The sequence below is a fragment of the Protopterus annectens genome, chromosome 14.part0 (genome assembly GCF_019279795.1).
Source record: "Protopterus annectens isolate FY-2018-M chromosome 14.part0, PAN1.0, whole genome shotgun sequence".
NCBI classification, from domain to species: Eukaryota; Metazoa; Chordata; order Ceratodontiformes; family Protopteridae; genus Protopterus; species Protopterus annectens.
Window position 1 is genome coordinate 817,770,108 of NC_056748.1, and position 15,912 is coordinate 817,786,019.

A 15,912-nucleotide genomic window follows, 5' to 3' on the forward strand; every position below is an offset into this window, starting at 1 on the left:
ATTAATCCTTCAGCTACTGTTTGTTTCAGTAGTTGTTTTATTTCTTTATTTATTATTGCATGTACTTAACTTAGCATATTGCTATCCATGTCACTCTGGACTTTTAATCCTTGATTTTAAAGTTTTATTTCCTGATCATCTCCTCCTGCCATGTTTTTCCCTTTGGACTTCTCTCTGTATGTCATAATAGCAACTGTGTTTTTCCCATCAGTGTGTTTGTACTAATTTTTGGGTTCTTGTAGGGCGTTACTGTGATAGTCGCTATCCAGATTTCTAAACTCCTTTGGGTTTTACCAGGTATGTAGACGTGTCTGAATGTTTTGGACAGAAATGCCAGGTTCAGATGCAGGTATTTCCATCTTCTGCATATTACAGTCGATTGATCCCACATAGGTTTCGACCTTAACTGCAGGGTCGAATGTCTTCTTGACCCTGAGAACAGTGTCTAGGATGTTGATGCCTATCTTTTGTGATTATTTAATTTAAAATGGCACTGAGAAGGTCTTTCTGATTGGGCATACATTATGAGTCAGGCTGTTGATACATATCTTGTTTGGCTGATAGATACTGGAATGCTTTCAATGTTGTGCTAGTCTGTGCTTTATGTTGTTTATTGCCATGGTGACTTTTCAGAGTTAAACTCCCTTGCAGTGCTGGGATTTTCAATGGGGCCAATATTATTCAACCCTGACAGTGAAGAGGTTTCTATGGAGAGTGTGAGTACCTTTATCTATTTCCACTGACCTCATTGATACTGTCCTAGAAAGTGATTTTGGTTTCTATAGTATATATATATATATATATATATATATATATATATATATATATATATATATCTATACACACACACACACACACATATATATATATATATATATATATATATATATATATATATAGAGAGAGAGAGAGAGAGAGGCACACACACACACACACACACACACACACACATATATATATATTTTTTTTTTTTTTTGCTGCTGTTGTAGTGTACCTTCCCACTGCCAGTAAATGAACTTTGAATCACAGCCTGTTTTGGTCTGATTTTATTTATTAATCTGATGTCATTGTCATTCATTCCTCAACAATTGGGTTTAGATCCGATCCTCATATCCATATTAACTTCTTCTTCCAGATCATAGAACACTGGAACTTGCTGGCTTTTGCCTTTACCCATAATGCCTCAGCCACCTAACATACCTCAGATCTTTTTTTGCTGCCTTTGTGATCAGGCGTAGATTGTGAGCTCTTGAGCTTTGGATAAAATTTTCTAATAGTTCTCATTAGTCAGTAAGTTTAACTTTTTCTTAATTTTTTTCCTGAAATATCCAGTGTGATGTTGTCATATCTCTTCTTCATTCTGTACTGGTTAGGTTCGGAACTGATCATCGGTTCCGACTCAGCCTATACAAAAGCTTTAGGACTTCCACCAGCTCATGGCTGTAGCCCTATCTCATCATGCTTAGGGAAGATTACCAAGATCTCATTTTCCGCTAAACAAGATCGTGTGCTTCCATTCAGGCTCTGGCTAAGTGGAAACATTTTCTTTAGCTAATTGTTTAAAAATTATCGAAATTGCCTACTTACTGTTGTTTGAAGCTTTTAGAGTGTTAGTAGTTTAGTTTTAGTTTTAGTTAAATTACAGTGTTTGCTTTGTTGTTGGCTGCTTCTTGTGGCCGTCTTTTCTACCTGTAGGCCTTCCTTTCTTCTCCCTCCCTATCCCGGCTATCCAAGCTCATTTAAGTCAGAAAGCTTGGAGAAAAAAATTTCTTGTGCTTTGGTAGTTCATTTAAGTTAGAGGGCTACCGTTGGCCCATTTAACTTAGAGGGTCTTCTATCTCTCTTTTCTTTTTCTATACTCTAGTTGAGGACCAGATCATTTTAGTTAGAGAATTGCCCCTCCTTGTTCCATTACATGCTAAAACCTTGAGTTGCTATTGTGTCTTTTTTCTATTGACTTGTTAAAAAAAAGAAGAAGAAAAAAAAAAGTTTTTTCCTTAATAGTATTCTGTTAGCGTTGATTGTGTATTGATACTATTATTAATACAAAATGTTGAAGGATCCAAAACAGTAAAAACCTCCAGGGTTTAAAAAAATGTGACAAATGCAGCCAGAAAATGTCATTAACTGATGGTCATACTGGTTGTGTTTATTGTTTAGGTGCAGTTCACCTTCAGGAATCATATTCTTTCTGTCATGCTTTCAGCTCGTGGTTGCTGATGGAAAGAAAGAACAAATTGATCCGAAGAGGACTATTAAAGACTCCTTTCATAGGCTGTGGAAGAGGCTCACAGTACCTTGAAAACGCAAAAATCCCTGTCTTGCAGGTCTGAGAAGTCAGGTAATGGGGCATCTACCTCTGTTTCTCATTCAGAACCAACTAAAAAAGTTGAGAAAGATTCATCCTTGGACCCGAAGCTTTCAGACACCGGCACTGGCCAAGATATCGCCGACTCCAACCCAGAGGGATTCAGAGCCAACGAAGACTACCTCCCCTTCATCGATTCCTCCACCGACCCGATCTGGGACTTCAGAGCCGGAGTGCCTGGATCCGATCATAGTGAAACCGTTGGCACTGAGACCTGCACCAGGATCTTCGGGCCCAATTAGTGCTCAAACTTACTCAGTTCCATCGGAATTTGAGGGGTCTAGGAGCCGACGCTCTCCAGTCAGGTCCGGTGAGGAGAGTTGGGTTGGACAGCTGATCCGAACTTGCCTCTCAGGACTTCGGCGTGGGTGAGCTTGGCTCCTACAACTGCCTTGGAGCCCACCACCTTGGTTCCGGAGATGCCTTCTGGATGTTCATCGTGTTTCACTGTTGCAGTCATTACAATTGGGTTATCATGCTGACAGGCTACCCGCAGTTGGCCTGAGTTTCAAAGTCTAGGTCCAGCGTTGGTTGCTGTCGCCTCCTGCCTGACGTCAGTGCACCAGGGGTATAAAAGATGCAGCCAACGCCATTTTCTTCAGTCTTTCTTGCTGCATGGTGCCCGAAGCAAAAGCAGTTCACAAGTGCCAGTCGGCCGACTCCTGAGGTTTTCAAATTCGAATTTCAGATCCCAAGTCTTCTTTAAAGCTAAGTACCCCGTTGGGGAAACTTTTTTCTTGCTCCAGACTGATGTCAGAAAAAGTTAATAATTGTATTTCTAGTGGAAAGCAAATACCTCCTAAGGATTTTCATTCTTACTGTATTCCTTGCCTAGGCCCTGACCACGACGTTGCTAGTTGTCGGTTATGTGCTAGATTTAACCAATGCACTATTAAGCTTCGGAACGATTTTGCATTTCATTATTTTGGCAGAAGATTTAACTATATAATGCCATCGGAGCAACCGACTACCGGAATTTATAAAAAGCGCAAAGAAAAGGACAGGCACCCGAGGTCCATAACCGACAATGAGGCTTCCGCTAGGCCGGTTCACCGGTTCTCAGTGAGGCGCTTTCGAAGCCCCTGACACCCGCTACTTCAGAGCCACAGGCCGCTTCCAACTCCCACGTGGAGCCGACTAGGCCGCTGGAAACTCAAGGCATTGGACACTCAGAAACTATTCCCTCAGATGGGTCCGGAGCGCTGAGCAGGCATCGGCTTCTGAGGGTGTTTTCAGGCCTACAGAGTTATATGTAAAACCAACTTCAGCTTCAAAGGCAAAGACTAAAGCAGCTCTAAAGACAGAAACAAGTACAGCATTCTCCTGGACAGGTCTCCATGCCTAAAAAACAGATGCTTAAAATGGCCGAAGACCTAATTACTTTGATCAGGGGTTCCCACCCCCCCCCCCCTGATAAGAGGCCTAGGCAAGAGATAGAATATGCATCTTCAGATCAGGTTTCCATTTTTTCTGATTCCTCTTCTGAACAGGAATATTCTCTTCCTCCCTATGAGGATTCCGATGCTGAAGAATCTATTCCTTCAGTCTTTCCTCCTGAGGATTATTCTTTTGGGGAAACCCTGCATACTATGAGGGAGCATTTCCACTGGGAGAGCCAAGATTACTCAGAATCCAAGAAAAGGCTCAGAGACTTCCTTTTATTACCTTTGCACAGGCCCCTTGCTATTCCTCCTGTTTTAGACATTGTAGATGATGTATTTTCAGAGTCCGGACTGTCTCCTGACTCTCTGCCACCAGCTCCTGTTAAACCAGACAGATACTACAGGGTTCCTGATTCACATAAATTTCTTTATAAAAACCCTGCTGCAGACCCAGAAACTATCTCTCAGGGTCCCAAAGGGGTCAAGGCTTCCTCTGCAAAACCCTATCCCCTCTGATATGGATTCAAGGGCCCTGGACAGATGGGGGAAAATATTTATACTTCTGCTACCTTGGCTGTAAGAGCTTTAAATTGTCAATTTCATATGCTTAAATATCAGAAATATCTAATGTCACTGCTTAAACAGAAAATGTTGGCAAATTCAGAACGTGCGGAAAACAAAGAAATGCAGGATTTATTGCATGCAGCTGAACAAGTAGGAACGCATACTTTGCAATGTGGTTTTGATTCTCTAGAGGCCTCTTGCAGGGCCGCTGTTACAGGTTCTGTTATTAGGAGACATGCTTGGTTAAAAGAACAGAATCTGCCCGATCATGTTAAAGCAAAATTATTAGATGCTCCATTACAACATGATACCTTGTTTGGTGTTAAAGCAGAGGAGGTGTTGAAGAAAATGGAGGACAAAGCTAAATCTATGCAAACAGTCAAGGATTTCTTACAGGTACAGCCTCCCAGATTTAGCAGGAACTGGCCGGCAAATAATTGGTCCTTTCCAGTGTCAGACGTCCCAGAGGCAGATCACAGCCCCGAGGCTCATACAGGCTTAAACAATGGGGTGCTTCTACCTCCAAAAGCGGAGAAGAAAAATCACAGTCATACAGAAAACAGTCTTAATGACTTTCCCCTGCCAGCACCAAGCACTTGTCTTCTGGCAGCTCCTTTGGGGTTAAAACTAGCACTTTTTGAACAAAATTGGCACATGACCACCCAGGACAAATGGGTCTTAAATATCGTATCCCAGGGCTACAGGTTCCATTTTCACACCCTGCCAAGGCCAAACGATATGCCAGATCTGCCACGCAATCAATGGGCAGAAGCACAAAAGCAAGTTTCATCCCTCATGGACATGAGAGCTATTCAGCAAGTACCACAGCAAGAGCAGGGACTAGGATTTTACTCAAGGCTATTCTTGGTGCCCAGAAAGGACAAAACCTGGAGACCAATACTGGACCTGTCTATCCTGAACACATTCCTGAATATTCCAAAATTCAAGATGTTAACTCTGCAGCTTCTGCCCATGCTGGGCGAGAAGGCTTGGCTTGTGACTTTAGACCTAAAAGAGGCATACCTGCATGTCCCAATCAGACAATCATGCAGAAGATATTTCAGATTTATAGCTGGCTCAATGCATTACCTATTCTCTGCACTGCCCTTTGGCTTATATACTGCACCCAGGATCTTCACAAAATGCCTGGCACCAGTAATTGCTTTTTGCAGACAAAGAAGAGTTCAAATATATCCTTACTTGGACGACTGCCTTATTCAAGCAGAGAACAAGGACACTCTACTGCAGCATCTGGTGTTTGTAAAAACATTACTAACAGGCCTAGGATACACAGTAAACGAAAAGAAATCAAAACTCGTACCCTCTCAAGAGATAATATTCCTGGGTGCAAGCTTAAATACAACTGCCCAGATGGCTTATCTCACGCCAGACCAACACAGACAATTGACTACTTATTTCAAAATGTTGGCAACAAAGACCCAGTTATCTGCAAGAAAAAGTCTGCAGGCTTTAGGCTTCATGGCATCCTGCATTCTGCTAATTCTATATGCAAGACTGCATATGAGGAAACTTCAATGGTATCTAAAAAGCGTTTGGACTCAACATTGCCACAGCCTGGAAAGAATAATTACCCTCATTCCCTGCCTGCAACTGGAGTTTCGATGGTGGGCAAAAACCTGTCACCACAGCACGGGACAGCCATTCACCTTACCTACAGCCAGGCAGACATTGACAACAGATGCATCAGATTATGCCTGGGGGGCCCATATGGCAGGAAGATGTATTCAGGGCACATGGTCCACAAGTCAAATGCGTCTACATATCAATCAAAAAGAGATGCTAGCAGTACAAAATGCCCTGACAGCCTTCAAGGATCTACTTCATCCAGGACAACTACTGATAAAGATGGACAATACCACAGTCTTGTGGTGCATAAACAAGCAAGGGGGCACACAGTCCTACCTTCTCTGCAGACTAGCCATGAACTTGTGGGACACAGCATTGACTTACCAAGTACATCTGCAAGCACAATTCCTGCCAGGAGGGATAAATACTCTGGCAGGCGAACTAAGCAGAAACCTAATGGATCCCCACGAGTGGAAATTGGATCCACAAGTCTTCAGCATGATAACAAGGAACTGGGGATGCCCGGACGTAGACCTGTTTGCCTCCCTTCACAATTGCCAACTACAAAGATTCTGCACAAGGACTTATCACAAGCAAGCATGGAAAGCAGATGCTCTATCTTTTAGCTGGAAAAACCTAACAGTATATGCCTTTTCTCCCCTGCCTCTCCTCCCCAAGGTACTCCTCAAGGTCAGACAAGAGAAGCCAAAAATGATACTGATTGCCCCAGACTGGCCCTGCCAGCAATGGTACCCAATCCTAAAGAGCTTGTCTCACTGCCCAGCTTGGACATTACCTCAAATTCCTCACTTATTGACCCAACAATACAGTCAGATACTGTACAGCCAACTCAGGACCTTAAACCTGGCAGCAAGGCGGATAATGTAGCCATTCAAAACACACCTCTTTCTAAAGCAGTCATGGATGTTATTTTGGAGGCCAGGAGGCCTAGCACCAGAAAATCTTATGCAGAAAAATGGAAGAGATTCTGTGCTTGGAACCAGGCACAAGGTATTGACAAGATTGTTCCAAATATTCCTCAGATTTTGTAATACTTAACTGAGATGCTGGATAAAGGCCTTTCCTTTTCATCAATTAAAATTCATGCCTCTGCCATTTCAGCTCATTGCAATATAGAACCACCTATTTTTTTCTCACCCATTACTAAGGCAGTTCCTCAGAGGGGCCAAAAACATAAGACCCCCAAGGAGAGCACCAGTACCTGCATGGGACCTCAACTATGTCTTGGAAAAACTTACACTGCCTCCGTTTGAGCCAGCCTCTGCAGCTGATATAAAATTCTTATCCTATAAAACAGCTCTGCTCCTATCAATAACCTCCGCTAGACGAGTCTCAGAGTTACAGGCACTCATGGCTGTGGAACCTTTTATCATTTTCCATCCTGACAGGGTTTCTCTGAGGACAAACCCTACATTTATGTCTAAGGTAGTGACCAGTGTGGCCCTTAACCAAACAATTCACTTGCCTACCTTTTACCCAAACCCACAGAATAAGGGTGAGAGACTTCTGCATTCTTTGGACATTCACAGACAGCTACGCTTTTACTTGGACAGAACCAAAGCTTTCAGAAAGACTGAACAACTTCTAGTAGCATATGCTGCAGGATCACAAGGAAAGCCTATTTCAAAGCAGACTATTTCAAAGTGGATAGGCCACTGCATTCGTTTCTGCTATTCATAGCATGGCAAATCAGTGCCTAAGGGCATTAGGCCACATTCCACCAGAACAGCAGCCTTCCTCAGAGGAGTACCAACCAAAGACATCTTAGAGGCTGCAACTTGGAGTTCAGTGCATACTTTTACAAAGCACTATCACTTACCTCTCTACATTAAATCCAGGGCAGGCTTTGCCACTGCAGTTCTGCAGGGCCTGATGGCCTTTCCTAATCCTATTTAGCACCAGCCTCTCAACCATGGCTTTGGGATTCAACCTAATTTTAATGACTGCAACAGTGAAACACGATGAACATAGTACAGTTGTGTATCTACCATAAATGTAGATCTTCGAGTGTATTCACTGTTGCAGTCCAGGTTACCCTCCCACCATCCCCCTTTTCCTTGCTGGGACTTATGTGTACTTCTCTATTCTGTACAACCTATGTGGTGTATTTGCTTGTAGGTGAAGGAAAAGTTTTTTTTTGGTTATGCATGCTTATTGGCATTAGTGAGCCTTCCAGTTTAGGGGCACCTGACATCTGGGGCAAGAAAAACTGAAGAAAATGGCGTCGGCTGCATCTTTTATACCCCTAGCGCACTGACGTCAGGGAGGAGGCGATAGCAACCGATGCCGGATCTAGACTTTGGAACTCAGGCCGACTGCTGGTAGCCTGTCAGCAGGATAACCCAATTTGTAATGACTGCAACAGTGAATACACTCGAACATCTACATTTATGGTAGGTACACAACTGTACTTTCTTCAGAGCCAGAGGTTTCCTTGGATCAGGGCTGGGGGGCTTTTGAGTTGATGAAGAGAATGCTGTCACCACAGACAGCTCCGCTCTCAGGTTCAGGTACTCTTCCTCCAAAAGCCTCAGTGTCTGTCTCAGTACCATCAGATCCACACAGATGTGGAAGCCCAAAGCCTCAGGATGCTCCATTGGGTGAGGCTGTCTCTACTGAAACCTTTCCGGATTAACCTTCCGAAGAGGTCCCTTGGAAGAGATTATGCAAGAGGAAGTATTTAGACTCCCCAGAGGAGTCCATCACTTCAGATACGGACCTCGAGAAGTCAGAAGGGTCCCCACGGTCACCCTCTGAGGATGTCTCCTTTGCAGACATCCTGGAAATTCTTAAACAGAGAGATGGTAGGAAGCCCATCACCCCTTCTGAGGATGAGTCTGTATACCTTGAGGCTTTTGGGTCTCGCCCTTCCACCTTTTGGATGTCTCCACTTTTCGATCAACTCATGAATGTAGTCAGTCGGAAGGCAAGGGAGTCTCCAGACTCAGTGGAACCTGTTCCTAGCAGGCCAAATAAGTTCATCATTGCGCCTTCGGATAAGGAGTTTTTTAGCAAGGGTGTCCAAGTAGATGCTCTGGTGGTGGCGGCAGCCAGTAAGAAGGAACTTTCAGAGACATCCTCGTCTGTCCATTTGCTGAACAAGGAGTCTCGCACGATGGACAGATATGAAAAGCGCATGTTTTCTTCAGCATCCTTTGCTCTTAGGTCGCTGAACTATACGACCCATTTCACTAGGCTTCAGAGGGATCTCCTGAAGGAGCTAGGAGATACCCTCCAAGGTTCTGTAGCTGCTGGGGTTTCAGACAAGGTTTCCTGTCAGGTCTCCAGCTTTAATTCATTGGTAAACTCGTCCATGAGGCTTGTTTCTCATGCAGCTAATGGAGCGAGTAGGGCAGTGGGTACAGGAATTTCTTTAAGGAGGCATTCCTGGATGCACTTATGTGATTTTGCAGAACCTTTTAAGTCTTTCTTTATTAACTCCCCTTTTGATGGCTCGTCCTTGTTCGGGCCAAAAGTCAAAGAGACACTAACCAGGTGTGAACAGGAAGGAAAGACTCCCTCTGCCATTGGAGTCCATTTCACCCTACCTACCAGACCTTATCCCAAAGGTTAGAAGGGGGGGAGAATGTGGTTTTGAAAATCCCAGAGAGCTTTCCAGGACACACGTGGTGAATCTTCCCCCAGGGGCAGAAGGAAAAGTAACAATGGAAGACGCAGACCACATGGCAGAGGGGGTCCGCAGAACCAGGGAGATAGGGACTCCTTCCTTGGTAAGCCTTTCTAGTGCTCCTGCAAGGAGGCCCGTCTGTCTTTCTGTGGAGACAGTCGGAGGTAGCTTATCTTTGTACCCAAGCGCCTGGGTAAAAATAAAAGACAAATGGGTACAAATTATTGTATCCAGAGGTTACTTACATTCCTTACATTCCCTTTTCTTTTCTCCCTTAAAATCAAGATCAATCCTAGATGTTCCACCCAGTCAAAGGGATCGCACAACTCTAGAAATACAGAAGTTGCTAGACAAGAAAAGTAATTCGTACTGTCCCCGCAGACCAAATTAGATCTGGAACTTACTCAAGGTTCTTTTTATTTCCAAAAAAGACAGGGGACTGGAGGCCCATTTTGGATCTCAGCAGACTAAACAAGTCTGTAAAGAAATCAAAGTTATGGATGGTGACACTGCAGTCGATACTCCCATTCCTGGGAAAAGACGATTGGATGTGCTCAGTAGATCTCCAGGATGCGTACTACCATATCAAAATGGACAAACAATCAAGGAGACATTTGCGCTTTCGGCTGGGAGCCATTCACTATCAGTTTTGAGCTCTGCCCTTTGGTCTCACTACAGCCCCCAGAGTGTTCACCTAATGCATGGCAGTGGTCACGACTCACTTGAGAAGTCTAGAATTCCGGGAGTTTCTGTACTTAGATGACTGGCTCCTGACCACCACCACCAAGCATCTTCTAAAAAGAGGGAGAGACACCACCATTCAACTTTGCTGTCATATGGGGATCACAATAAATTATGAAAAAATCTGCCTTGTTGCCATCTCAGCATATTGTCTTTATAGGAGCAGACTTGGATACAAAACAAATTTTGGCCAAGCTTTCCCCCGAAAGAGTTCAAGCCCTACATCATCAAATGAAAAATCTTATGACCAAGAAAAAAGTGCAAGCAAGGATTGTCCTCAGAGTTTTGGGTACCATGGTGGCAGCAATAACCTTGATACCATTAGCATGCCTGCACATGAGAATTTTGCATTGGCTGCTGTTCACTCAGTGGTCCATGCAGGAGCTACCCAAATTTTTATTACAAAATCCTGCAAGAAAGACCTTCGTTCGTGGCTGCATTCCACTCAGGTGACCCTAGGCCGACCGTTTGTTCTTCCACAACCATTAGCCACAGTGACCACAAAGGCTTCACAGATAGGGTGGGCAATATCTGTGAAAGACAGTCCAGGGCATGTGGCAGGATCACGAGACCCACTTGCGAATCAGCGTCCTAGAGATGAGAGTGGTGCTTCTAGCGTTGCAAACATTCCAAGACTCCCTTCTGCTAGGAACGATTGCTATACAGACGGACAATATGTCATTTGTGTGGTACATAAACAAAACAAGGAGGAACCAAGTCTTATCCCAACTGTCGAGAGGCCCTGAGAGTATGGTAGTGGGCAGTCTCTTCCCAACATTTTCTGATAGCAGCGCACATCCTGGAGAAATCCAACGTGATAGCGGACAAACTCCCCAGAGTTATTTTGATGCCTCACGAGTGGTCCCTAAGTCTGGAAGTAGCGGGAAAGGTCTTCTGAAAGTGGGACCAGCCTTGCTGCGATCTCTTTGCCATGAACATGAATACCAAGTGCAGCAGCTATTTTGCCCTGACCCCCCACCCCCCACCACCCCTCACCCCGCGGGACTCACCAAGAGACACACTCGTAAACGATTGGCCCACAGGTCTCCTCTATGCTTCCCCCCCCCCCTTTCCTTGATTCTCAAAGTCCTTTAGAAAGCCAGCTTGTTGGGAAGGAATTTGATACTCATCGCCCCATACTGACCTCATCAAATTTGGTTCCCCTTTCTTTGGCCCCACCTCCAGGAGGAGCTGTGGATTCTGGACCCAGTTTCAGACCTCCTGACTCATTCCTCAGGGACGCTCCTTCAAACCCTCAAGTTGACAGCTTGGCTGCTCCAGTTCCACACATAGCCAGGCTTCCTGACATTTCCCCTGCGGGGAAACGCATTTGATTTCGCCTCATAAGGCTTCAACCAGGAAATTATATTCAAGCAAATGGAAAAGATTTTCCCATTGGACCTTCAGTAACCACATTGATCCTTTCACTGCCCCTATAACATCAGTATTAGACTGTCTGGCAAAACTTTTTAATGAGGGGGCAGCTGCGGCTACTATTAAAGTTCAAAAGGTCCATGCAGGAGCTACCCAAATTTTTATTACAAAATCCTGCAAGAAAGACCTTCGTTCGTGGCTGCATTCCACTCAGGTGACCCTAGGCCGACCGTTTGTTCTTCCACAACCATTAGCCACAGTGACCACAAAGGCTTCACAGATAGGGTGGGCAATATCTGTGAAAGACAGTCCAGGGCATGTGGCAGGATCACGAGACCCACTTGCGAATCAGCGTCCTAGAGATGAGAGTGGTGCTTCTAGCGTTGCAAACATTCCAAGACTCCCTTCTGCTAGGAACGATTGCTATACAGACGGACAATATGTCATTTGTGTGGTACATAAACAAAACAAGGAGGAACCAAGTCTTATCCCAACTGTCGAGAGGCCCTGAGAGTATGGTAGTGGGCAGTCTCTTCCCAACATTTTCTGATAGCAGCGCACATCCTGGAGAAATCCAACGTGATAGCGGACAAAGGCGCCAGAGTTATTTTGATGCCTCACGAGTGGTCCCTAAGTCTGGAAGTAGCGGGAAAGGTCTTCTGAAAGTGGGACCAGCCTTGCTGCGATCTCTTTGCCATGAACATGAATACCAAGTGCAGCAGCTATTTTGCCCTGACCCCCCACCCCCACCACCCTCACCCGGGACTCACCAAGAGACACACTCAGAACGATTGGCCCACAGGTCTCCTCTATGCTTCCCCCCCCCCCTTTTCTTGATTCTCAAAGTCCTTTAGAAAGCCAGCTTGTTGGGAAGGAATTTGATACTCATCGCCCCATACTGACCTCATCAAATTTGGTTCCCCTTTCTTTGGCCCCACCTCCAGGAGGAGCTGTGGATTCTGGACCCAGTTTCAGACCTCCTGACTCATTCCTCAGGGACGCTCCTTCAAACCCTCAAGTTGACAGCTTGGCTGCTCCAGTTCCACACATAGCCAGGCTTCCTGACATTTCCCCTGCGGGGAAACGCATTTGATTTCGCCTCATAAGGCTTCAACCAGGAAATTATATTCAAGCAAATGGAAAAGATTTTCCCATTGGACCTTCAGTAACCACATTGATCCTTTCACTGCCCCTATAACATCAGTATTAGACTGTCTGGCAAAACTTTTTAATGAGGGGGCAGCTGCGGCTACTATTAAAGTTCAACTAGCGGCTATAGCCAACTACCATATAGGAGAAATGGGACTAAAAATCATGTCCCACAGGCTTTGTAAAGCTTTCCATTTACTCAGGCCTCCAGTCAAAGACCCGCCAGTGCCATGGGACCTAAACTTTGCTTTATCCAGTTTGATTCTTTCTCCCTTTTTTTCCTGCATCATCATGTCACTTAAAGTTCTTAACATGGAAGACAGCTTTTCTGGTAGCCATCACGTCTGCTAGAAGTGTATGAGATCTACAAGCATTGTCAATACGGCCCCCCTACATGGTTTTCCATAAGGATAAAGTTTCTGTATGAACAAACCCTACCTTCCTACCCAAAGTGTGCTCAGAATCTAATTTGAATCAATCCATTGACTTGCCATTTTTTTCCCCAGTTATGGCAACGGGGAAGAGTATAAACTACACTAGCTAGATGTGCATAGACAATTATATTTCTACCTACATAGGACAAAGGATTACAAGAACTCAGACCAGTTATTTGTATCATTTTCAGACAGAAAGGTGTCCCCATATCAAAGGTCACTCTTTCAAAATGGCTTACAGATTGTATTACTTTCACTTACAAATATCAAAACAGAGAACTTCCCAGAAAGGTAAAAAGGTAATTCTACAAGGGCTATACCAACCTCATCTGCCTTTCAGGTGAGGCTACCTATGGATTTTATTTGTGCAGCAGCAATGTGGGTAAAGCCTCATACCTTTATCACTCATTACAAAGTGGATTTGGCCTCCAAGAACAGGGCCTGTATTGGGTCCACTGTTCTAAAGAGTATTTTCCCTTCAGCTACCCAAGAAAGATTGTGCTAGGGACACCTGTTCCTACCAGTACAGAATGAAGGCGAGACAAGACAACATCACATAAAGAACTTATGTACTCACCGTAATGTTCCATGTGGGTTGTCCACCTCGCCGTCATTCTTATGTCCCATCCTCCTTCCCCACCCTTTCGCTCCTGGAGGATCGAGCAGCTCTGATTGGAATATATGGTTCTCTGACTCTCTTCATTAGTCTGTTAGACATGTAAATATTTTTTGACAGTAGGTCTAATATCTGCAAACATGATCTGGGTAATCTTCCCTAAGCATGATGGGATAGGGCTACAGCCACAAGCCGGTGGAAGTCCTCGAGCTTTTGTATAGGTCAAGTTGGAACCGATGATTGGTTCCAAATCCAACCAGTACAGAATGAAGGCAAGATGGACAGCCCACATGGAACATTATGGTGAGTAATAATTTCTTTTTTCCCTTTAAGCCCCCCCCCCTTATATATATAGATGTTAGATCTACTGTCAGTACTGCAGTGTTTAAGATAAACCATTTTTTTTCATCTTACCTTTAAGCATCCTTGTGACTAGCACGTGCTCTAAAACCTGCTGGAAAGCAGTAGGAAGCCTTAAACTGATACAAGCACTCAACTCTCCTTGTTAATAAGGAGAAATTAATAGTAGGCACTAAACAGCCTATAATTGCAAAGTACCTTGCTAAAGTAAGGGAAAACAGCTCTTGTACTTTACAAAAAAAAGCACCAAACCAGGCATGTCCAAGGGTCAGCTTCCAGTGATTTCTCTTGTCCACCTGTTGAATCTGGGCATACTGGGATAATGCAACAATTTCCTCATGTACACAGACAACCCTCTCTTCCTACCACCCAACACTACAACCTGCAAAAGATGCACTTACATAGCCAAACTGGAAGCAAAGCTCTCTCCACCCAGGATTGTGCTAGACAGTCAAGAGGAGAAGGTTAACACCCGCACTACACCTCAAGCAACACATAGCCCTTCTAAACCCACACCACCAACATCCTCACATAGCAACACTAAACCCTCATATGCGGAGGCCCTTAACAGTAACTTGCCCAAGCAACAAGGACCTTCGAAGCTGAAATGCAAACAAACACCAGTCACAACCAAAGTGTCACATAGCTCACAACACCAGTGTGCCACCCAGCAACAGCCCCTAAGGCAAGCCAACGTACCCAGCACTTTAGTCATAGATGACTCTATAGTCAAGTGACAAGTGGAGTACCTCGGGGTTCAGTCCTGGGACCGCTCTTGCTTGGCATCTACTTCTCTGAAGTACAGGCCAACAGTAAGGGACTCTGGCTAACAAAGTTTGCAGATGACTGCAAAATGGGAGCCATTATTGAATCCCCAAATGATGTGGATATTCTGCAAAAGGGCCTTGCAGAAACAGATGGTTGGTGCCAGAGCCATGGGCTCAGGCTCAATGCCAAGAAATGTGTAGTTATCCCCTTTGGGAAAAAACATGTACCCGTGAATTACCACATAGGTGGCAGCACACTAAACACCGAAAGTGTGATAAGAGACTTAGGGACACAGGTGGACAGTCATCTTTCCTTCAATAACCACATCCCCACAACAGTCAGGAAATCCTTCTGTGTGACACATCTCATCACTAAGGGCTTTGCATCCAGAAAAAAGGAGGTCATTGTCCCACTGTACTTGTCCCTCATTAGACCCATTTTGGAATACAACACCCTGTTTGGTATGCACCTCTCAAGACATCTGCAACAACCTGAAAGGCTGCAGAAATACCTCACTAAAAGAATCACGGGCCTAAAGCAGATGCCCTATGCTGACCATCTAAAAAAACTCCAGCTATACTCTGTCGCATATCGTCTACTCAGAGGCGATCTCTGCTTAACATACAAGGCCATGTCAAACCCATAGCTGATACCAATCCCTCAGAGCCACATGCACCAGGGATCTAAACTTTGTCATCACAACGAACAAAACATGCTGGAGGGATAGGTTCCTGACCTAGACTCCCCAGACTCTGGAATAGACTGCCCATACATGTCAAGCAGAGCTCTTCTTTCGCCCTCTTCAAAAGGAACCTTGACGATTGGATGGGAGATAGGAAATTCACCCCGGGGATCACGTCAGTCGCTCTGCTAGACAGGGGTCCAGGGAAGTAAATATTGTGGGAAGAAATAGCCAGGGA

The 15,912-nt window shown here is 44.7% G+C and overlaps 1 protein-coding gene across 2 annotated transcripts in view; it reads left to right on the forward strand.

Annotated features, from left to right (window-relative positions):
• Window positions 1-15,912, forward strand: part of NT5C2 (5'-nucleotidase, cytosolic II) — a 2,665,542-nt gene that overhangs the window by 639,524 nt on the left and 2,010,106 nt on the right. The window lies entirely within an intron of this gene.